Source organism: Hippocampus zosterae, chromosome 8, assembly GCF_025434085.1.
Source record: "Hippocampus zosterae strain Florida chromosome 8, ASM2543408v3, whole genome shotgun sequence".
Classification (NCBI taxonomy): Eukaryota; Metazoa; Chordata; class Actinopteri; order Syngnathiformes; family Syngnathidae; genus Hippocampus; species Hippocampus zosterae.
This window is the reverse complement of record NC_067458.1, coordinates 16,644,382-16,666,703: the sequence shown is the minus strand read 5'-3', so window position 1 is coordinate 16,666,703 and position 22,322 is coordinate 16,644,382. Positions and strand designations below refer to the sequence as shown.

Genomic DNA, 22,322 nt, shown 5'->3' with positions numbered 1-22,322 from the left:
GGTTAGCTCAGTTGGTTAGAGCGTGGTGTTAATAATGCCAAGGTCATGGGTTCGACCCCCGTACGTGCCATGTCCCTTAGCGACCGAGCTCAAGCCATTTCAAGTCCTTCATGTCATGATTGGACAGGATCAATGACAACATCGCTTGGTGATCATTTCCAGTGTTGGTCACCTTTTACAAGGATGTGTGCTTGCCCCCTGCCTGTCTGCAGTGTACTTTACTTGAGCAGAGTATGAAATGGTCCCATGTCCAGACGCTGCCACCAATCCACTAGTAAATACCAGACTTTGTTTGCACGTGAAGTCGAAGATCTAAATTTAGTACATGTGGCTGGTTAGCTCAGTTGGTTAGAGCGTGGTGCTAATAACGCCAAGGTCACGGGTTCGACCCCCGTACGGGCCATGTCCTTTAGCGACAGAGCTCAAGCCATTTGAAGTCCTTCATGTTATGATTGGACAGGACCAATAACAACATTGCTTTGCGATCATTTCTAGTCTTGGTCACATTTTACAAGGGCGTGTGCTTGCCCCATGCCTCTCGACGGTGTACTTTACTTGAGCAGAATTTGAAATGGTCCGATTTCCAGACGGCGCCACAAATGCAAAACTACCAGACTTTGTTTGCATGTGAAGTCAAAGAGCTAAATGTAGTACATGAGGCCGGTTAGCTCAGTTGGTTAGAGCGTGCTGCTAATAACGCCAAGGTCACGGGTTCGACCCCCGTACGGGCCATGTCCTTTAGCGACCGAGCTCAAGCGATATCAAGTCCTTCTTGTCATGATTGGACAGGATCAATGACAACATCGCTTGGTGATCATTTCCAGTCTTGGTAACCGTTTACAAGGCTGTGTGCTTGCCCCCTGCCTGTCTGCAGTGTACTTTACTTGAGCTGAGTATGAAATGGTCCGATGTCCAGACGCTGACACCAATCCAATAGTAACTACCAGACTTTGTTTGCACGTGAAGTCGAAGAGCTAAATTTAGTACATGTGGCCGGTTAGCTCAGTTGGTTAGAGCGTGGTGCTATTAACGCCAAGGTCACGTGTTCGACCCCTGTACGGGCCATGTCCTTTAGCGACAGAGCTCAAGCCATTTCAAGTCCTTCATGTCATGATTGGACAGGACCAATAACAACATTGCTTTGCGATCATTTCTAGTCTTGGTCACATTTTACAAGGACGTGTGCTTGCCCCATGCCTCTCGACAGTGTACTTTACTTGAGCAGAATTTGAAATGGTCCGATTTCCAGACGGCGCCACCAATGCAAAACTACCAGACTTTTTTTGCACGTGAAGTCAAAGAGCTAAATATAGTACATGAGGCAGGTTACATCAGTTGGTTAGAGCGTGGTGCTAATAACACCAAGGTCACGGGTTCGACCCCCGTACGGGCCATGTCCTTTAGCGACCGAGCTCAACGATTTCAAGTCTTTCATAGCATGATTGGACAGGATCAATGACATCGCTTGGTGATCATTTCCAGTCTTGGTAACCGTTTACAAGGATGTGTGCTTGCCCCCTCCCTGTCTGCAGTGTACTTTACTTGAGCAGAGGCGAAATGGTCCATTGTCCAGACGGCGTCACCAATCCAATATTAACTACCAGACTTTGTTTGCACGTGAAGTCAAACAGCTAAAGGTAGCACACGTGGCCGGTTAGCTCAGTTGGTTAGAGCGTGGTGCTAATAACGCCAAGGTTACGGGTTCGATCCCCTTATGGCCGATGTCCTCTTGCGTCCGAGATCAAGTGATTTCATGTCATGATTAGACAGGACCAATAACTAAATCACTTTGCGATCATTTCCAGTCTTGGTCACATTATACAAGGACGTGTGCTTGCACCATGCCTGTCTGCTGTGTACTTTACTTTAGCAGAGGCGAAATGGTCCATTCTCCAGACGCTGCCTCCAATCCAATGCTAACTACCAGACTTCGTTTCCATGCGTAGTTTAAGAATTAAAAGATGTACATATGGCTGGTTTGATCAGTTGGTTAGAGTGTGGTGCTGATAACGCCAAGGTCACGGGTTCGACCCCTGCACGGGCCATATATTTAAGTGATTTCAAGTCAATTATGTCAATATGAGACATTAGCTATGCTCAAATAGCTTGGTGATCAGTTGGTTAGAGCGTGGTGCTAATAAAAACAAGGTCACGTTTTCGACCCCCGTACGGGCCATGTCCTTTCGCGACTGAGCTCAAGTTATTTCAAGTCCATCATGTCAAGATTGGACAGGACCAATGACAACATCGTTTGGCGATCATACACCATCAGACTTCGTTTGCTTCCATAGTCAACGACTTCAAAACTGTATGTGGCCAGTTAGCTCAGTTGGTTAGAGCGTAGTGCTAATAACGTCAAGGGTTCGACCTACGTACGGGCCATCTCCTCTTGGAACAGAAGCGAATTCAAGTCCATTTTGTCAATCTGAGACAGTCGCTACGTTAACATCGCTTGGCCCCTGTACCCCAATGAGCAAAAGTGGGATAGAAAATGACCGGGTGGATGCAGTAACTGAATGATGGTCTATTTTTGTCAACAATTTCACATACTCAATAAACCAAGCAAACTGCATACAAAGTTCTTTGCGTTTCATGAAGCTTTGTTGAAATAGTTTCCATTAAACTAGTGTCATGTGAACATGCCTTTCAGCCATTTGGAGACAGGTCAAAGTCTTCCGACTGGGTAAGAAACAATTTACAGACAGAGTCATTCATAAGAGACCACCAAACTTAACTTGTGCCCCTTTTGTGCGTTACATAGTTAGCCATTAGCATTATCTTCATCTGTACGTGGTGATAATTGTGTGCGAATTGCTGCACTTTCCAATGTTTTATTTGGGTGCATTGCACATTGCTTTTGTGTGCAGGCAGATAAGGGGGAACCCTCCATGCATGAAGCACCATATATGGTGAATAAACAGTAAACAGTTATCTGGAGTAACTACAAAAAAATGAATGAGCACAGGAAGACCCAGGCGGGCAGGAAGTGGCAGCTGCTGCCATGGTAACAACGTGAAACCCGAAGCAGTGAGAAATACGCCTCGCTGGGCGCTCTTGACGTCACTTCTAGTAGCACTGACTCAAAGGCAGCAGCTGCGCGGCACACAAAGCTTTGTGGCGGCGCGCACACACAAACATTATGAGAGACACAACAAAAAAATTCTGCCTGTATTGTCCTTTCAAAAAACTCATTGTAGTGGAAAATCCCCATATGTTCAGAAAGCACTGTGGAGGACAAAACGCAAGTGACAGCATTAAGAAAATCAGAGTGTATATGAAAGAAGTGTGACTGATGAATATGCAAATGCTCATTGCTTTAATGCCAAATTAGCATTATGGTCACAGCATATTTCTGGCTCTCGTACAGCTTAGAGATATGTATGTGTAACTGTGTGTGTTGTCATTGTTTGCATATTTCACGATTTAAAATCCGCATTACAAACCATCAAGCGTCATGAAGTCAGAAACAATTAGGCATGTGTCACATATAAGAGGCTCATGCTAACAGTATAGTCTGGCCATTGGTTGAAAGGGTCTCTGGATCTTAGCCCAGCCGAGCTGACTGCGTCTTCGGTATTACAAACACCACACAGAAGGGGCAAAGCCAAGATTCAAACCGAAACCTCAGAGGTGTAAAGCAGACGACAAGGTCGAGGCAGACAATCTTAAACATGAAAGGCGTTCAATATTTATGACCAAAAATCTTCATGTGTTGGGAAAGCACACATCTCCCTGAATCAGTTGACTTGGATTGTGATGTGAACAAAATGCAGCCGAACAAAGAAGTTCCTTAGCTGTGAACAGGTCGAGTCTTGCCGACATCACTATCTTAAGCCACTCCCGCCCTTTCCTTCGGAACCACTCGGGAAACATCGGCACGTATCAAGAAGTGTCTGTTCTTAGTCGTTTTTGCGAGGTCATGAGATTCCCGCCTCCATTGGATCTCGTTCTGAGATGTCAAGTTAAGTCAAGCTTTATTGTCAAAGTCTTTGTTAAGATTATCAGAGGAGACAAGATTTGAAAAGTAATTCGGTGTGCAGCAAGGCCTTAGGGACAGTAGCCCAGATTGCGCTCATGCTGTTTCAAGTCTCGCGAGTGAATAACAGACAGGAGGAAAGCATTTGGCAATTATGCTGGGCTAGCACCCACGTGGACCATTGATGAATAACACATTCTCGTCTGGTAAACCAGACTTTCTCTGGCAAAATGACAACTTGATTTGAGTGTTTATGCGAAACTGCCGTGGCACTTCATTGCCGGTTGCTCAATTTGTCAGCGCCAATGTCACCGGATCTGTTCTGGAAATAGTGTTAAAGGTTTAGGTACGTTCACACTTTTACACAATTTAGAGCCCACCCTTGCTGACCTGGGCCGAAAGGTGGCGCACACGCTGGACTGCTTGCCAGCTGGTCACAGGTCATTAAACAAATAACCCTCTCACGCCAGGGAAGAATTAAAAGTCGTCAGTGAAGCTAATGTGCATGTTGTGCAGGAAACAGAAGGAAGGCATAGTACATGGAGAAAACCCACAAGCATGGGGAGAACATGCAAAGTCAACACAGGAAGTCTGCAGCCAAGATTTGAGCCTGAACCTCAAAACTGTGAGGCAGATGTGTTCACCATGCATCTACTGTACTGCACTGTATACAAATCAGCTTTCCATCATATGTCACTTTAAAAAGGTTTGAACATGACCGTACAGACATATTTTTTCCTTAAATGAGCTAATTCACCTGTCCATTTAATAGATTTTTACCTTTTGTTGGCCATGGGGAAATAGAACTGTGAATTACGAATACATTGGATCCCCCTGACCAATCGTGGCTGCCTTCTTCAGTTCCATTGTCTTATTATTACGCTCATATGACAATGGTAAAGACCGCACCGATTACAACCCCCATCCAGATGAGTTGTCAACGCTGTGATTGGGGTGTGAGGGGGGATGTGGGTGGGGGAGCCAACTCTGGTGGTCCAACAAAGGGGGTCGCCACTAGACAGAAATATCATGCTGTCACATATTTAGGTCATGGCTCAAATGCAAGACGGCGGCGCCACCAACGCCCGCGGGGCCAAAGCATTTAGCGTTTCCCTGCAATTATCTGAACTGAGTGCCCGCAATTGGATGCAGCTGATCCATTTATATCCACCAATGACGCTTGGACTTTGTGCCAACCGGCGAGTCTTTCTTCTTTCCTTTCTGTCTTTAACACCAATCATTAGCACCTGTCAAAAAAAAAAAAAAAAAAAAAGCGTAAAAAGTGTCCAAGAGGAAGAGTCCCTCATGATTTGGCTCATCACTGCCTCATTAAAAACATTGCACCCATGTAAAGGGGATATGGGCTTTGTAATTAGGGGTAGTGTTAGAATTAGGCATCTATGGTTTTGAAAAGCAATATGAACTCATTACGGCAGCACTGTGATCGAGTGGTTAGCATGATCTAAAATTCTGGGTTTGAATTTTGGTTCTCCCCAAATGATAAAAAACATACGTTATGTTCATTGATGTTAACCTAAATCCTAACATGTTCAAAGAAATTGTAATAGCATTTTTCTCCACTGCACTGCTTCCTGTATATGTATTATTTATTTATTTATTTATTTTAAAATCTGATTTGATCCTCAACCACGTCTAGCTAACCTTTGCTCATGGCCTTCAAAATCAGAAGTCTAAAAAAATATTTGTCACGTTACATCACTATTCCAAATCACTCCAGATGATGGGTTCGATTGTATTTTGTCCTAGTTTCCATAGTTGAGATGAAATAGTGATTGTATTCAGAGGTGGATTAACACGATGTATATGATTTTTACATTCTCACGGGCCCTCTGAGAGAAACTGTATCAAGGATGAGTTTGACATTTGGTTGAAAAGTGTGAATGTGACTATAAACACTTATATCACATTTTTTGTTGAACCCGTATAGAGGAAAAAAATGATGCCCACCCCTGCTTTGTATGAAGCGGATGGAGGAAGGGTTATGTTAAGGCGACGGCAATCCAATTTGCATTGAGAGGTGAGGGATAGGGTCACCCGAGTGCGTGTCAAGTGTGTATGCGGGGATTATTGTAAATAAGGCACGTGCAAGGGGGGAGGGATTTTCTGGCCGGCGTGTGCCTCTATGCAAATCGATGCAAATCTATGCAATGGTGTAGCTCCACCCAAAGACAAACATCTGCCCTTGTGCGGTTTCAGCCCTATAATCATGTGGACCTATTTGGCTCCCCATCGTCGTCTACCAGTTACTTTGTGATCCCTACAGCAAAGGGACAGGTGCCACTCTGCCTCCTAGCCTATTAGCTTCATTATAAACCCCTCCGAGGGCCACACTAATTATGTGAAAAAAGTACGAGCCACTTTTCTATTGAGCAATTATTAAAGCTATGTTCGGTTCTTCGACGGCACATTCATTCCAGACCATGACCAACAAATGATCCTTCAGCCATATTATACAAAAGAAAAACATAATCGTCTTCATGGGTTACATCTGAAAGACTTTTCATGCACTGCGAAGCCATCCTGCCAATTCCCACCAAAATATGACACGTTTAAGGGAAATATCACGACGTAGTCGCAGCATAATTGCATGCTGTGTTGTCACAGACCCTCTTCCTTCTGTGTATTTATGGTCACTCAGTCATTTATTTAGTCATATATTTTGGCGAGACCTTCCGTTTGTCTTTTTCTTTTAATTGTCGGGCTGGGCCAGGTGATTTCCGGAGGGTGTTTCCATACCTGCAGCTGATCGGCAATCATCCTCCTGAGTGTAAGACATCTGCAGATCTGCAAGCGGGTGCCAAATGATTCACACATTATGAGTGATTTTGGCCATTTCTAGTGCACGTTTGTATTTTTGGAACTTTGGTACAATACCTTTTGATTGTGATTGTCTTTTTACCAGTGCCAGACTGACTTCATGTTTTTCCTTCACGGACTACTTGATTCACCTATTCATGCCTGCTTCTTGCGCTTAGTTCTCTTAGTTCTTAGTTCTAAGCCGGAGCTCCACACATTCTTGTTTGCGAGTCACCATTGTGCCCCGAGCTGGATCATCATCATCCTCTCTCTCTCTCTCTCTCTCTCTCTCTCTCTCTCTCTCTCTCTCTCTCTCTCTCTCTCTCTCTCTCTCTCTCTCTCTCATTAAACACTCACTTTTACCTCCCTTTTACTATTTCCCGTTCGCCTTTGGATCCTCTGCCGCGTTTACTTCTGTCAGCCGTAACAATCAGATTGAAAAAGATGGGTTCTTGCTATTTGGCCCTGTCTGACCGCCTCCCCGCTAAATAGTGAAGGGATTATAATCAATAAGGAATTTTACGCATTCGATCGTCTGCCACTGTGGAGGTCGTCCTGGTGTCCGTTTCGCAGAATCTGTATGTCTGTGTAAGTGATGCGTGTGGGGGACAAGCATTTTTCAGCTCATTGCTACGGTTGTGACTGATAAGACATCGAGCCTCCCAGCATGAGGAGGTTGTTGCGGGTGGGAGGCGGGTATAGTAGAAAGGCTTTCTTTCACGCCATCGATCCCGATGTGTCAATTAGACGGCCTCAAATAAATGTGGCCCTTACCTCAATAGGCTCACAGTGCGCCGAGCCTCCCGTGTAAGCGACACCCGCGCGCCGGCCTCCGTGTCACCCAAACCGGGGCGATAGCGGCGGGCCTTCAAATTGTACGGCAGCTTTTCCGCCACGCAGATTGTTTTTCACTTTGACTGTGACCTTTGACCCCCAAACAGCCAGATAACATGCGGCTGCAAACACGTGCCGTGCGCTAGGGCTATTTCCTACGTCAGTAAGTAAGTAGGATGATGCTAAAGAGTATGCAAAGTAGTTCCCAGGCTAGTTGTGGTCAAATAACAATGAATATGTTGTTGGCGAAGCAGCATGTGGTTCATTACATATCAATGGGTAAAGATATCCAAACTCCAGACAAGGAATGTGTCAGGATTTCAGACAACAAAATAATTTTACTCACTATTAACTACAAATTATTCATATTAAATAATTTTGCAATGTATTTTTTTTCACCTTCTAGGAAAGTAATGTGATGACCGTTGCCAGTGGTGGGCCCCTCTATTGAGCAGACTGCTGGCTTAGTTCTTAATCCACTGAGCATTAACAGAGATCCGGTAAGTGTTCTGTTATATCTGGTGAATTAAATATTTTTTTGCCTCCAAAAATTGGTAAGTTAAAATGTATTACCTAATTTTCATACTTGCTTACCTCCTTAAATAATTAACGGATGAGTATTGCTACCTGAAAATTATTTATAATCAAATAATTTCTTTTGGCGGCCCGGTATCCGGTGGTTAGCACGTTGGCTTCACAGTGCAGAGGTACCGGTTCGATTCCAGCTCCGGCCTCCCTGTGTGGAGTTTGCATGTTCTCCCCGGACCTGCGTGGGTTTTCTCCGGGTGCTCCGGTTTCCTCCCACATTCCAAAAATATGCATGGCAGGCAGATTGAACACTCTAAATTGTCCCTAGGTGTGAGTGTGGGTGTGAATGGTTGTTCGTCTCTGTGTGCCCTGCGATTGGCTGGCAACCGATTCAGGGTGTCCCCCGCCTACTGCCCGGAGACAGCTGGGATAGGCTCCAGTACCCCCTGCGACCCTAGTGAGGATCAAGCGGCTTGGAAGATGAATGAATGAATGAATAATTTCTTTTACATAGACATGAAGAAATTGGTCATTATAATTAAATTGCAGATGAAATAAATACATGATATTTACATGTTTTACATAAACATTAGAATGAAACCTGTTCCATCTGAGCAAGAGCTCTTGGGCAAAAATATTTTTCCCCGCCACGCTTTATAGTCACCTACTGCCTTATTCTTTTCATATCGCGCATTTCCAATTGCAGAAAGCACATTTAGCCACAACCTGGTCAGACAGACAAAGGCAAATACAACTTCTTTTGTTTGTTCACCTTGGTAGAGGTCTTCGCTCCGGATTTGACCACAGTTAAGTGAAGCTAATTACTGGTGCTGACAGAGCAAATCATCACACCCATTAATACTCTTTACAATGCTGCACTCTGTCCAAGCACTCATGCATGGACATAAATAGACATTAGCAGATAAGATGATAGAAATGACCAGACAAGGGACAAGGCAAGGGTGAAGCCTCTTGATAACAACAGCACAAAGCGACCCCCATTTCCCTCAACACAATCAGTAACCCGCTTGCCCCCCTTGGGCCGACTCGAGTCGATAAACCTGTACTTCTTCGGTCTCCCCACCCCCTTTTCTCCATCACCGCCTGTCTGAAGGCAGCTCTTTGCACCTTCTCCCTGATGTGCCCTCATACCAAAACCTGTTCCATTATCCCCCCCACCCCACCACGACACTGATCAGTAGGATTTACTGTGCTCTCGTCTGTACTTCTCAGCCGGTCACACACGCCCTCTGGGTTGATGCAGGTCGAATTCAATTTGTTAGATATTATGTATTGATCCCTCCCTTCCCTCCCCTGCACTATACGCCATATACCACCACCCTCATTGACCAGGGTGCACCGTTCCTTGGATCATCATCATCATCACAGCAGACGTGTGGCAGTCTGAGCCAGTATTAAAGTCGTTGGCCTTAGGCCCCTTGCGATGACCCTGTCGCACCTGCTTCCAAACAGCCCCTACACACACTTGGGCGCATCTTGGCTTGGAAAAACAATATGATTAGCAGAGCGCAGACCTCCACAAATGGTGAACAAAACCTAATCATCACTTCAGTATCAGTTTCGACATTAGCATCTTTGTGAATTGAATAGCCTGCATTGATGAGAGAAATTCAAAAGTAATGTTGAATTTCATTCATGAAATCGATGCTATCCAATTTGTTTTTGAATTATATGTTTTTTCGACTATAAAATACACACATTTAAAATCTGGGTGGTACAATTGTAATCTGTATAATTACTAGTTCTACTTAAAGTAATACTTCATCCATCCATCCATTTTGTAATCTGCTTTATCCTCACGAGGGTCGCGGTCTGCTGAAGCCTATCCCAGCCAACCACAGAGTAGTAATTATGCAGTCAATAACCCCCCCCCCCCCCCAAATAAAAATAAAAAAAACCAAACATGTCTTGCGCATAGTATTCCGGAAGAAAAATATGAAAACGTCAAGGTTTCAATTACCACTAAAACTGGTTGTCACAGTTAATTAGCTTTGTTTTGTGAATTTCAGGGGCGTTGTAGAAGGTGCAATATGAATGGCTGCTTACGAGCCACTTTTTTTCTCCTCTTGACTGAGCAGAAAGGGGAGGGGAGAAAAGTTACAAAGAGAGAAAGAACAGAGGTGGGCGACAGAGAACAACTTTGCTAACGCCAACATACTTACAGATGCCTTTTTGCTGGAATGATTGAAATGTGTTTTCCTAAAATAAAAAAAATAAAGAACTCATTTTAATTTAACTGGCAGATCTTGTAGCAGAACCCCGGCACACTGCAGGGATGTTGAGTGAAGTTCTACCACATCGCTCAATCTGCAGCGCCTGGAAGAGAACTTCCAGTAATCATCACACGACTTCTTTCAGCCCAGCCAACAGGCCCTAAATCCCTCAGATCAATAGTCGCCCCCTCCTCTCCATCCAACCCGCAAGTAAATAATTCAGATGACACAGTTAAAACCTCGGAATTTAAATTCCCACCCCTCCCCAAAAATGTGCATTGTCATTTGATTGGTGAATTTACAGATGCAGGATCCACGGCTGTCACCTCAAATGAGCAGGGGAAAGGATGGATTCGGGGAGGTCTTGTCTATAAATTTGTATTTAGAAATCAATGTGTGAAAGGATGAATTGAAAAGCTTTTAGAACTTTCCATTATATTAACATCAAATTCACATGGAGCTCATAGCAACGTCACACTGCTTTAAAAAAAAAGGAAACAAAAGAAACCCACCTGAAGAAATTGATAATACAAGCGGGTGACACACATGCTCACACACACATGCAGATGAACAGAGGTACTGCATGGCCGCAACAGATAAGAGAAATAAGGTCACATGCTAACAGGGGAGAATAAGGTGAGTGATGGCCATGACATTTCACAAACTAGGCTAATTCCCCTGAACACGCCGAAAGGGTACAGCTGTGTATTATTGCTGAGCGGCACTCAGATAATCTCACAGTCGCAATTTCTTCTCAACCACACTTGTTTTTAACCTCCAACAGCGCTATTAGAATGTGACTTGTAAAAAACTTTTTTTTTTACCCGCCTATTTTCTAAGGCATCATGAAAAATACTGTTAAATGATTTATCATTTATTCTCAATTTAATTATGTAATTATTGTATGTTTCTACAAATTACAAGATAAATAATGAAGTGCTATTTGTGCTTTTTAAATGCACATGAAAACAACTTTTTTTGGGTGGGGAGGCTAGAATGGATAAAAGGCTTTGCCATTAATTTGTGACAGTTTTTCAGTCATGAGCGTGGTCAAACAAGGAACTGAACTCATGATTGCAAGATAACACTCCACTCTCATTTCTCTCGCGTGGCCCCTAAAAGACCCCGGGAATGAAATGAATACCGTCTGGCAGTAGAAACGGGGATACTGATGGAAACAAAGCGGCAAATGTAAAACAAAAAGTCACTCTTCCTCTGCCGTCGCCCCCACAGCCTCCCCGAGCGCAGTCGTCTGCACGACTCGGTTGTTTTCCCTGACAGGCCACGAGAGCCATGAAACAGGAGGGCACCTGGGACCAGGGCCACACTGACAAGTGGCGCACCCACATTGCACCCTGACTTGCATTAAAAATCTCTTCACTCTTTCAAATATTTCCAACCCTCAGGCTGCTGTCTGTTTTGCCCTTTAACCAACACTTTTTATTTTTTTACTACTTCGATCATTTTCTTGTGACTTTTAACTCACAGATGCCCTGGAGTAGCACTATTCAAGTGTCACATCTGCATGTTTGTCGCGACACTGCCTCAGTGAACAAGAGGAAAGCGAGGAGAATAAACTAACAATCCGGACTGGGAGTTAGATGGTTGTTTTCGCTCCAGATGAGGGGAAAGGACTCACTCTCACTCTCTCACTCGCTATTCCATCTGTAGTGTTCCCTTCTGGCTGGGCGGAGCCTCAAATTGTGGGGAGTTTTATCTGGAAGCTTGGAGCCAAGGTAGCGATGGGGACAAGCTCAACTTGAAAAGCCCTAGAGGGAGGCAGCTTGTGTGCAGTAAATAAACAGCCCACTCTCTCGCTGCACTTTTTATGGAGCTCGAAGTCTCTCAAGCATGGCTTCTAATTACCGCAACCCTCCCTATTTTTTTTTTTTTTGCCCCTTTGCAATTGCATGCCGTTCAAATGCCATCATCCTTCCACAACAAAACTGTCTCTGCAACAGAAGATAGGAATCACGTCTTTTCTGATCTTCTTTCAGCAATGTGGGATCTTCCTGAGGGAGAAGAGTTCATGAAAGAAAGAGGGAACACCCCCGCTGCGTGAATGAATACTGTATGTGTCTGCAATTATTGTGACTTATAAATCATGGAGAGTACAAGGTCGAACATAAGGAAATTTGTGGTTCAGGTTTCTGTTAACCAAAACATAATCTGTTTATATTGCATGATCGCTTCTGGTTTTGTGGGTATCTCTCCCACCGAGCGAACATAGTTTCCACACTGGAATGGTGTGGGTTGATCACCTGAATTCAAGTCGAAACTGGAACATAATTGTACAATCTTGAAACGTACACTGGGTTCAGCCTTGAGAAAAAGTATGCCACTCTCACATTAGCTGCACAGGCTCCATGGAGTAATGTTGAGCTCTCTTGACTCTGAATCCAGCGATCTGAGTTTGAGTCTTGGTGAGACTTTTGACACTGTTTCCTCAGTGTCGAATCTTTTGAGCTGTGTGTGTTCAGCCCTGAGAAAATGTATGCCCCTCCCATGTTAGTTGCATTGGTTCTATGGTGTAATCGTTAGCACTCTGGACTTTGAATCCAGTGATCGGAGTTCAAGTCTCGGTGGGACCTAGAGCATTTCAACAATAACTAGGACGTCAAGAAATTCATGCAATGTATTTTGATCCCTGAGTAGTATGCAACTGTCCTATTAGCTGTAGATGTTCCATGGTGTAATGGTTAGCACTCTGGACTTTGAATCCAGTGATCCGAGTTCAAATCTCGGTGGGACCTTGATCATTTTGACAATAACTGCGACATCATTGTCCAAGTATTCATTTATTTTAAGCCCTAAGTAGTATGCACCTCTCTGATGAGCTGAACAGGTTCCATGGTGTAATGGTTAGCACTCTGGACTTTGAATCCAGTGATCTGAGTTCGAATCTTGGTGGGACCTAGATCATTTTGACAATAACTGCGACGTCAAATTATTCGAGCAATGTATTTTGATCCCTGAGTAGTATGCAACTCTCCCATTACCTGCAGAGGTTCCATCGTGTAATGGTTAGCACTCTGGACGTTGAATCCAGTGATTTGAGTTCGAGTCTCGGTGGCACCTTGATGATTTTAACACTAACTGTTACATCATTGAATTTTTTAGCAATGTATTTTGAGCCATGAGCAGTATGCAACTCTCCCATTTGCTGCAGTCGTTCCATGGTGTAATGGTTAGCACTCTGGACTCTGAATCCAGTGATCCGAGTTCAAGTCTCGGTGGGACCTAGATCATTTTGACAATAACTGCGACATCATTGTCAAATTATTGGAGCAATGTATTTTCAGCCCTGAGTAGTATGCAACTCTAGGATGAGCTGTAGGGGTTCCATGATGTAATGGTTAGCACTCTGGGCTTTGAATCCAGTGATCTGAGTTTGAGTCTCGGTGGGACCTTGATCATTTTGACACTAACTTCTACATCATTGTTAAATTCATCTTCGAGCAATGTATTTTGAGCCCTGAGTCGTATTCAACTCTACTATTTGCTGCAGTGGTTCCATGGTGTACTGGTTAGCACTCCGGACTCTGAATCCAGTGATCCGAGTTCAAGTCTCGGTGGGACCGAGATCATTTTGACAATAACTTCGACATCATTGTCAAATTATTGGAGCAATGTATTTTGAGCCCTGAGTCATATGCAACTCTCCCATTTGCTGCAGTGGTTCCATGGTGTAATGGTTAGCACCCTGGACTCTGAATCCAGTGATCCGAGTTCAAGTCTCGGTGGGACCTAGATCATTTTGGCAATAACTCTTACATCACTGTCAAATTATTCAAGCAATGTATTTTCATCCCTGAGTAGTATGCAACTCTCTGGTGAGCTGTAGGGGTTCCATGGTGTAATGCTTAGCACTCTGGACTTTGAATCCAGTGATCTGAGTTCAAGTCTCTGTGGGACCTAGATCTTTTTGACAATAACTGCGACATCATTGTCAAATTATTCGAGCAATGTATTTTGAGCCCAGAGTAGTATGCAACTCACCTATTTGTTGCAGTGGTTCCATGGTGTAATGGTTAGCACTCTGCACTCTGAATCCAGTGATCCGAGTTCAAGTCTCGGTGGGACCTAGATCATTTTGACAATAACTGCGAAATCATTGTCAAATTATTCGAGCAATGTATTTTGAGCCCTGAGTAGTATGCAACTCTCCCATTTGCTGCAGTGGTTCCATTGTGTAATGGTTAGCACTCTGGACTCTGAATCCAGTGATCCGAGTTCAAGTCTCGGTGGGACAGAGATCATTTTGACAATAACTTCGACATCATTGTCAAATTATTGGAGCAATGTATTTTGAGCCCTGAGTCGTATGCAACTCTCCCATTTGCTGCAGTGGTTCCATGGTGTAATGGTTAGCATTCTGGACTTTGAATCCAGGGATTTGAGTTCGAGTCTCGGTGGCACCTTGATGATTTTAACACTAACTGTTACATCGTCGAATTTTTCGAGCAATGTATTTTGAGCCATGAGCAGTATGCAACTCTGCTATTTGCTGCAGAGGTTCCATGGTGTAATGGTTAGCACTCTGGACTCTGAATCCAGTGATCCGAGTTCAAGTCTCGGTGGGACCTAGATCATTTTGACAATAACTGCGACATCATTGTCAAATTATTCGAGCAATGTATTTTGAGCCCTGAGTCGTATGCAACTCTCCCGTTTGCTGTTATGGTTCCATGGTGTAATGGTTAGCACTCTGGACTCTGAATCCAGTGATCCGAGTTCAAGTGTCGGTGGGACCTAGATCATTTTGGCAATAACTCTTACATCACTGTCAAATTATTCAAGCAATGTATTTTGATCCCTGAGTAGTATGCAAATCTGCCGTTTGCTGCAGGGGTTCCATGGTGTAATGGTTAGCACTCTGGACTTTGAATCCAGTGATCCGAGTTAGAGTCTCGGTGGGTCCTAGATCATTTTGACAATAACTGTGACATCATTGTCAAATTATTCGAGCAATCTATTTTCAGCCCTGAGTAGTATGCAACTCTCAGACTACCTGTAGGGGTTCCATGGTGTAATGGTTAGCACTCTCGGCTTTGAATCCAGTTATCTGAGTTCGAGTGTCAGTGGGACCTTGATCATTTTGACAATAACTGCGACATCATTCTCATTCGAGCAATGTATTTTGAGCCATGAGTAGTATGCAACTCTCCTATTTGCTGCAGTGGTTCCATGGTGTAATGGTTAGCACTCTGGACTCTGAATCCAGTGATCCGAGTTCAAGTCTCGGTGGGACCGAGATCATTTTGACTATAACTTCGACATCATTTTCAAATTATTGGAGCAATGTATTTTGAGCCCTGAGTCGTATGCAACTCTCCCATTTGCTGCAGTGGTTCCATGGTGTAATGGTTAGCATTCTGGACTTTGAATCCAGGGATTTGAGTTCGAGTGTCAGGTTGGTCCAAACTGACACTCAAGAATAACCAAAAGGAGGAGACAGGAGACTCGATTCTGGTACCAGGAGGGAACGAGGAGAAGCGTTCGGTTTCAGTTCTCCACACGGAACCCTAACGATCTCCCCCTTCACCCCCTCATTTATTGGGAAAAGCTACTACATAGGTGTGTCCAACCTAAAGGGTGGGGGCTGTTGAACACACTCTGAACTTGTTTGACTATGTGTGTGTATGTGAGTGCAAGTTACGTACATGTGTGCAAATAGACATAAACATCCCGTTGCAGCTGGTGTTGATGGCTCCATTCACGGTTCAGCCTTGCTCGCTGTTTAGTCTTAACAGTTATCTCTTCCCAGCCACGTCCTCGGAAAGGTGGTTGCGACCCTAACTTCTCACACAGTACAGCAAGCAAAAGTGAGCACATAATGAAGAGCATATAATGATTATAGATGTGAGTAAATAATAAAGGATAAATCTTTATTGAAAGCATAAGCGTTCTTCATTGCAGGCAAAGCAAACTAATGATTGCAAGCATAAGCGTTCTTCTTTGCAAGCAAAATCAAACTATACTGACAGGCAGAAGCATTCTTCATTGCGAGCATAAAATGACGACACGAGAATCAACCGAATAATACGTGAATGTATGATTACTAAACAATAATAAATCCAACATTCCCCCCTGTTCATCCTACATTTGCACGTATCATCACACAGAACCTTCCCGACGGTCTTTATTCAGTGGAGTCAATGCCGCACACGCAAACATAGTTACACCCAGGGGCAGGGAGCAAAACGACTAAAAACCATCTATGACCCCCTGATGCCGAAGCGAAATCACGTCATCATCCGAAGAGGCATAATCAACACCAGAATCACTGCCAACAAACAACAACAGAGGATACATCTCAATCACTTTAGACGTCGTGGGCGAGACAGCCGTAGTAAGAAGCCGGATAAGCAGCACTCTGATACAGGGAATGCAACAGCATCCACACAACGTCAAGACAGCTGCAAAAAGAGCAAAAGAGATTAGTACATAAAACACCAAATCCTTGTACTCTCCGAAGGCCTTATGCCACCACTCCGCCCAGAAGGACGTAGTCACGCCGGAATGGGCCCTTATTTGGCGAGTCAGGGTGCGGAGGCCTCCAATGGCCTTGGCGAGGGCGCCATCAGGCGCGGTGTTGTTAGGTATGAACGTACAACACTGGTCACCAAACATCGCACATACTCCATTGGTCTCTGCCAAGAGCATATCAACCGCGATGCGGTTCTGAAACGCCATCAGGGAGGTGGCCGCCAATTTCCGAGCCTCTGGACGTTGTAGTGGAGGTAGTTGATCCTGTCAACATTCTTATTAGGGGTAACCCAAATGAAAATGGATTCCCAACCGGCAGCAATCTGGTTAACCAACTTATACTCATCTGGCACGCCACGAGGAACCCCAATTGCGTCTATATAGGTGGGATCGCCATCCCTCCAGGAGGCGTCACGCCGGAACCGGAGAAGGCTACTCTCCGTCATCGACGATAACGCAGCCCCCTGTATATCCTCCGCTGTTGATGGAAACACAGTTACTGGCAAAAGCAGTGATACCAATGCGCAGACACCAGAAAATGAAAAACACTCGCCTGCGATAACCATAATTTGCCTTCAAAATCATTAGAAGTACACTACTTCATCACACCGTATCCGCAGTAACATAAAATAAAAATAAAATAACAAAAGAATGAAAAATAGCTCAACATTCTGCAGAGAATAACTACATCACCGTCGGGTCGTTTTCCTTTTTCCTTTTACCACCAAAGAAAAGATCGTAAACGCATAAAATCACCTAAGAAATGTATTTAAAATCCATACCTGAACCATTACGACCAAATCAATGCACCATTTGAACTAGAAATTAATCAAAAAACGGTTATAAATTCAATTTCAGCCGAGCAACATCACCAGAGGAGCACAGTACACAAATCACTTCAATCTCCAAAACAAACCCAAATAAAAAAGTTGTGCTCTTTTCTACCACTCATGGTGTGTTCACTTCTCAATTTTTATTTTTTATTTTCATAATGAGATCGACTAGATCGATTATAAATAAAATACTTTTGCCACCAAAACAAAAAAGTATACAACAATTTGTGCCGCAATGTGTTTCTTCATTTCCCTTCCCCAGATCATCTAGATCACAGGTGTCAAAGTCGAAACCCCATGTACTTATGTGGCCCGTGAAAGCAATTGACGCGCATCAACTGCCATAAACCCTGCTAAAATCTGTACCGAAATGCCCAAATTCTATATGAATAATGTCGAGATTTTGTGATAATTTTGTTACCTGTTAAAACACTCAACCAAACAATAATCGAACAAAATATGACTGGCTTCAGAATTGGCACAATTCATCCATGTGCAGTTGTTAGCAAATAATTTCATCATTGTATTTCTGATATATCATAAAATATAACCATTTAATCAAATTTCTCCGTCGTACCGGCCCATCGAAGGAAGGTGTAACCCCAAAGCGGCCTCAAAGATGAGTTTGACACCCCTGGTCTAGATCTATTTGCAAAATGTAGGTTATTATTAAAAAAATACATCCCCATTCACATGTGCTAAAGGAGAGCACAAATACCATATAAAAAAGGAGAACAGTCGACCATGTGTTAGTGTGATCATATAACAGGAAATGACATACCACCACTGATATTCTAGCATGTCGACAGAAACACACCCTAAATGAGTGCAAAGGTGTCTTGAAACTTCTTCCGCCGGTCGTTTGATGTTCCCAGTAACTAAAATACTGTGCCCATCGCGTCACCGGACTTCGCTCACCTTCCTCAGTGGATGTTTCTGTCGAGATGACCTTTTACAATGTCCATCAAACGGTGTGGTCATCAACACTTCAAAGAAACACAATGTTTGTTTTTCATGTTTCGAATCAGAGCCATGTCCGCTGGAACCTGCTGTGGAAAAGCACAATCGTCCTACAGCAATCTCAATTCATTTTTTTTTTATTCAAAACATTCTCACATATTGTCAACCTAATCAGCTTAATTTCCTAGTTCACAATTTTGTAGAAATTATCAATAATATATTTAGTCTCCCAAACAATATTTCGAACAAAGAAAACACCATTCTCGTAATATTAACATATAAGTCAATTCAATTTCAATTCAATTTCTTTAATCGAATTTTAACCATATACTTTCAGACTTGCTACCAATCCTGCAGATTGTGGATGGCAGGAGCAATAGTGTCTCAAATAAAATGTGAAACATGCATTCCATTTTATCAATTTTCGACCCATTTTGGAAAAGCCTCAACCAAACCCCCTCATTAATTCAACGAAAACCCTCTACATTATCTGAAATGGAGATGTAGTTCAAAATGTACCGTATTCCAACATTGGTTAAAACCATAGGTTGTATCATGTTTCCGAACCAGAGACACCATTCCCCCTGCCAATGCGTGAGATAATCCATGACACAAAAAAGAAGTTTGGGTTCACTGCCCAATTTGTTGCCGCATATAAAACAGAAGTGAACTGAACCCAAAACGTTATCACGTTGCTGCTAGCCAGCAAGTCCCCCCTAAAAAAATAAATCGCTGCCGTGTGAGCCGCGTAAATATCACAACATGATACAAAAACGAACAACATACGTCACACTGAATTAACAATACTTCACGTGTTATATAACAACCGCAAACCGCAAAATAACTATACAAATCAGTTTCTAAGCCAATAAACCGATGAGATGCCGCAATGTAACGGGGCACCAATTTTGAAAAGCGACGCATAAATATGCTCCCGTATATGCTCAAACAGTTTGTGCACAAACTGAAAGTCGCACAAACCTACCTAAATATAGCCCGCAAAACGCGCTTGTTTATATCTAGATTCCTCCCTTCGCCCGTTAAACCGAGATGTACCCAAAAAAACGACCCATCACTATATGAAGCAATACATTCAGTCATTCAATGTCCGATCCGCTTTTATCCTCACGAGGTTCGCGGGGGTGAGTGGAGCTTATTCCAGCCATCTCCGGGCAGTAGGAGGGGGACAACCCGAACCGGTCGACAACCAATTACAGGGCACACAGACACAAGCACAAACACCCAAGCCCATGCTCACACCTAGGGACAATTTAGAGTTTCCAACCAGGCAGTCATGCAGGTCATCGCAATATTAATATGAAACAAATCAACACACACACAAAACGGGAGATGAGATGAGTTTGTTGTACTTCCTCCTACAACCTCTCAAATCACTATTACCCGTTCACATTCCAACAAACAAACAAACAAACAAACAAACAAACAAACAAACACCCATCAGGAAGCCACAACAAAGCAGCACGGTTAAGCACTGTGCATTTTTCCAGCGTTAAAGGGGATCGACATAACAACATAGACACACAAAATAAATGCCAACCATGCAACAAAAAAACGTCATGCTAGTGTGCAACAGCTCATCCCTTTATCTTTGTTTTTTTTTTTTTTTCTAGCACTCTTCCAGCATGCAGAGTTCACACCATACACTGCTGCCAAAAGGCTTATCTATGCCACAACTGTCTTTGGTAAACACCACCCAGGGTGCGTGATACTCAAAAATGCCACTGTTGACCTTAAAACGTGCAGTCATACTAAGTTAACGAAGCCAATTGTAAATTATTCACACGTGACCCTGAAACGTGCTGATTAAAGCTGGAAGATTTTGCTCTTGTGACAAACGAAATTAGAAATCCAGCCTGTGTATGCACAAATGAGATGTGTCGTAAAATCTGACGGGTTTTTTTTTTTATGACTCAAACCAACAAGAATTTGTATGTTCGACGATAGCTTCAACTCTAGTCATTAAATTTCATAATGACGGAAGGCACAACACAATCCACGGATAGCAAAGTTGTAACAGAATTTTCCAAATTCATGAGACAAGACCATCATTCCTCCCACATCAGGAGCCGTGATGGCTCTTCTCAGGTTTCAAGAGAAATGTGCATCTTATGAACGTAATCTAAAAAAACATTGGAACATAATCGGAACATCCTGGCAATTAGCAGCATAACAGAAGCATTTATAAAACAAATAAGATAACTGAAACCCACAGACATTAACATTCACAAATCATCCAGATCAAGGCCTTCACTGTATACTTACACATTCTAACTCCTCCCAGAAAGTTCCACACACGTCCACTGTTTACGACTTACAAACAACCATCTAAGCATCTCGTGACCTTCCGGCCCTTTTCAACCTAAACACACGGTGACCTCCTCATTCGTAGCATCACTGTGTCAAACCTCACCTGCCCGTGCCTTTCTTTATTCTCAACATACTCAACTTCCATCATCACCTTACGTCTCACCATCAATATTTTCACTTGCCTGTCACCCACTATAAGTATCCAAAACTCTCTGTGTCACCACACCCATACTCAACCATTTTATTTCTTTACCTGATTTACACATACTTCATGTAGCGCCGGTTGAAATTATGAAGCTGAAGTGGTGTTAGGAATTATAATAAAAACAGTTTCAATTACAAGTACCGGTAATTATAGTAGATGCCATACAAACCTTCTACACTGCAAAAGCCAGAAAACAAAACAAACAAGACTCCATGAGTCGCGCCAGGAGTCACGCATATCTACACACCCACACGCAAAGACTAATCCAACACATATTCGCAGACACAACCCTACAGACAAACCAAAATATTCACCTTACTACCGCTCACAACCAAGTTAAGCACATCCAAACTTTTAATTTTGTCATCAGCGAGAAGACTTCACTCCATCCAAATATCGATACAGTATACATCATCAATTTACTGTCAAACAAGCCGCCATCCAAACTTGTTGCTCCTCAGCTCCATTTAGATGATATGATTTTCGCAGATCCTCCATTTCTTGGACAAATTGTATCACGTCAATTTTATGTGATGTAATGCCGTCTACGGCTTTTTTTTACATCTTCTTGTGTCCATGTTCTATAAACAAGAATGACAGGCGACTCACCTTTTATGTCTGGATCTGCAACTTCAATCATGGGAAAAGCGTCTCGTACCTCACTCCCGGATGAGTCAACCTTCGTCGCAGCAGGGGAAAAAACACTACTCCAATTTTTTGAAAATTCCACTCCCAAATCTCCTTTTCCCCTGGTGGCCATCGGATGGCCCCCTCTGTAAGAGGGTGGAGAGGATGGTGGAAAAGGAGGAGATGTCGGAAGAGTCGGATCTAACGGTGGTGTATTTTTCTATCCACGTATCTAAATGTTTTATCTTCGAAGGACATTGGCTCTCTACGAATCTCCAGTCCTTACATGTTAACTTCTTTTTGGGATCACCTCTCTCCACGGTCTTACTATTATGAACCCCCATTTGCGAATTAGGAGGTGGAACTTTGGGAATTTGGATAATTTGGAATTTATTTTTCAGAGTCAGCGATTTACCTAGGGTAACTAGGCTGACTGTTCCCTTGAACAGGGTGGCAATTTCTCCGACTGAGGTAATTTCCAACCTTCTACC

General features: G+C 43.3%; 15 non-coding genes across 15 annotated transcripts; all 15 read left to right on the top strand.

Moving 5' to 3' along the window:
* The first annotated feature begins 329 nt into the window (after positions 1–329).
* On the top strand, positions 330–403 carry trnai-aau (transfer RNA isoleucine (anticodon AAU)). Its single transcript has one exon. It is a non-coding gene; the product is annotated as a tRNA-Ile (tRNA).
* A 255-nt stretch (positions 404–658) lies between these two features.
* trnai-aau (transfer RNA isoleucine (anticodon AAU)) lies at positions 659–732 on the top strand. The gene has a single exon. It is a non-coding gene; the product is annotated as a tRNA-Ile (tRNA).
* Positions 733–991: 259 nt separating this feature from the next.
* On the top strand, positions 992–1,065 carry trnan-auu (transfer RNA asparagine (anticodon AUU)). The gene has a single exon. It is a non-coding gene; the product is annotated as a tRNA-Asn (tRNA).
* Positions 1,066–13,070: 12,005 nt separating this feature from the next.
* trnaq-uug (transfer RNA glutamine (anticodon UUG)) lies at positions 13,071–13,142 on the top strand. Its single transcript has one exon. It is a non-coding gene; the product is annotated as a tRNA-Gln (tRNA).
* Positions 13,143–13,233: 91 nt separating this feature from the next.
* trnaq-uug (transfer RNA glutamine (anticodon UUG)) lies at positions 13,234–13,305 on the top strand. The gene has a single exon. It is a non-coding gene; the product is annotated as a tRNA-Gln (tRNA).
* A 254-nt stretch (positions 13,306–13,559) lies between these two features.
* Positions 13,560–13,631, top strand: trnaq-cug (transfer RNA glutamine (anticodon CUG)). The gene has a single exon. It is a non-coding gene; the product is annotated as a tRNA-Gln (tRNA).
* Positions 13,632–13,898: 267 nt separating this feature from the next.
* On the top strand, positions 13,899–13,970 carry trnaq-cug (transfer RNA glutamine (anticodon CUG)). Its single transcript has one exon. It is a non-coding gene; the product is annotated as a tRNA-Gln (tRNA).
* Positions 13,971–14,066: 96 nt separating this feature from the next.
* trnaq-cug (transfer RNA glutamine (anticodon CUG)) lies at positions 14,067–14,138 on the top strand. The gene has a single exon. It is a non-coding gene; the product is annotated as a tRNA-Gln (tRNA).
* Positions 14,139–14,234: 96 nt separating this feature from the next.
* On the top strand, positions 14,235–14,306 carry trnaq-uug (transfer RNA glutamine (anticodon UUG)). Its single transcript has one exon. It is a non-coding gene; the product is annotated as a tRNA-Gln (tRNA).
* A 96-nt stretch (positions 14,307–14,402) lies between these two features.
* On the top strand, positions 14,403–14,474 carry trnaq-cug (transfer RNA glutamine (anticodon CUG)). The gene has a single exon. It is a non-coding gene; the product is annotated as a tRNA-Gln (tRNA).
* Positions 14,475–14,570: 96 nt separating this feature from the next.
* trnaq-cug (transfer RNA glutamine (anticodon CUG)) lies at positions 14,571–14,642 on the top strand. Its single transcript has one exon. It is a non-coding gene; the product is annotated as a tRNA-Gln (tRNA).
* Positions 14,643–14,903: 261 nt separating this feature from the next.
* Positions 14,904–14,975, top strand: trnaq-cug (transfer RNA glutamine (anticodon CUG)). Its single transcript has one exon. It is a non-coding gene; the product is annotated as a tRNA-Gln (tRNA).
* Positions 14,976–15,071: 96 nt separating this feature from the next.
* On the top strand, positions 15,072–15,143 carry trnaq-cug (transfer RNA glutamine (anticodon CUG)). The gene has a single exon. It is a non-coding gene; the product is annotated as a tRNA-Gln (tRNA).
* Positions 15,144–15,239: 96 nt separating this feature from the next.
* On the top strand, positions 15,240–15,311 carry trnaq-uug (transfer RNA glutamine (anticodon UUG)). The gene has a single exon. It is a non-coding gene; the product is annotated as a tRNA-Gln (tRNA).
* Positions 15,312–15,570: 259 nt separating this feature from the next.
* On the top strand, positions 15,571–15,642 carry trnaq-cug (transfer RNA glutamine (anticodon CUG)). Its single transcript has one exon. It is a non-coding gene; the product is annotated as a tRNA-Gln (tRNA).
* The last annotated feature ends 6,680 nt before the right edge of the window (positions 15,643–22,322 follow it).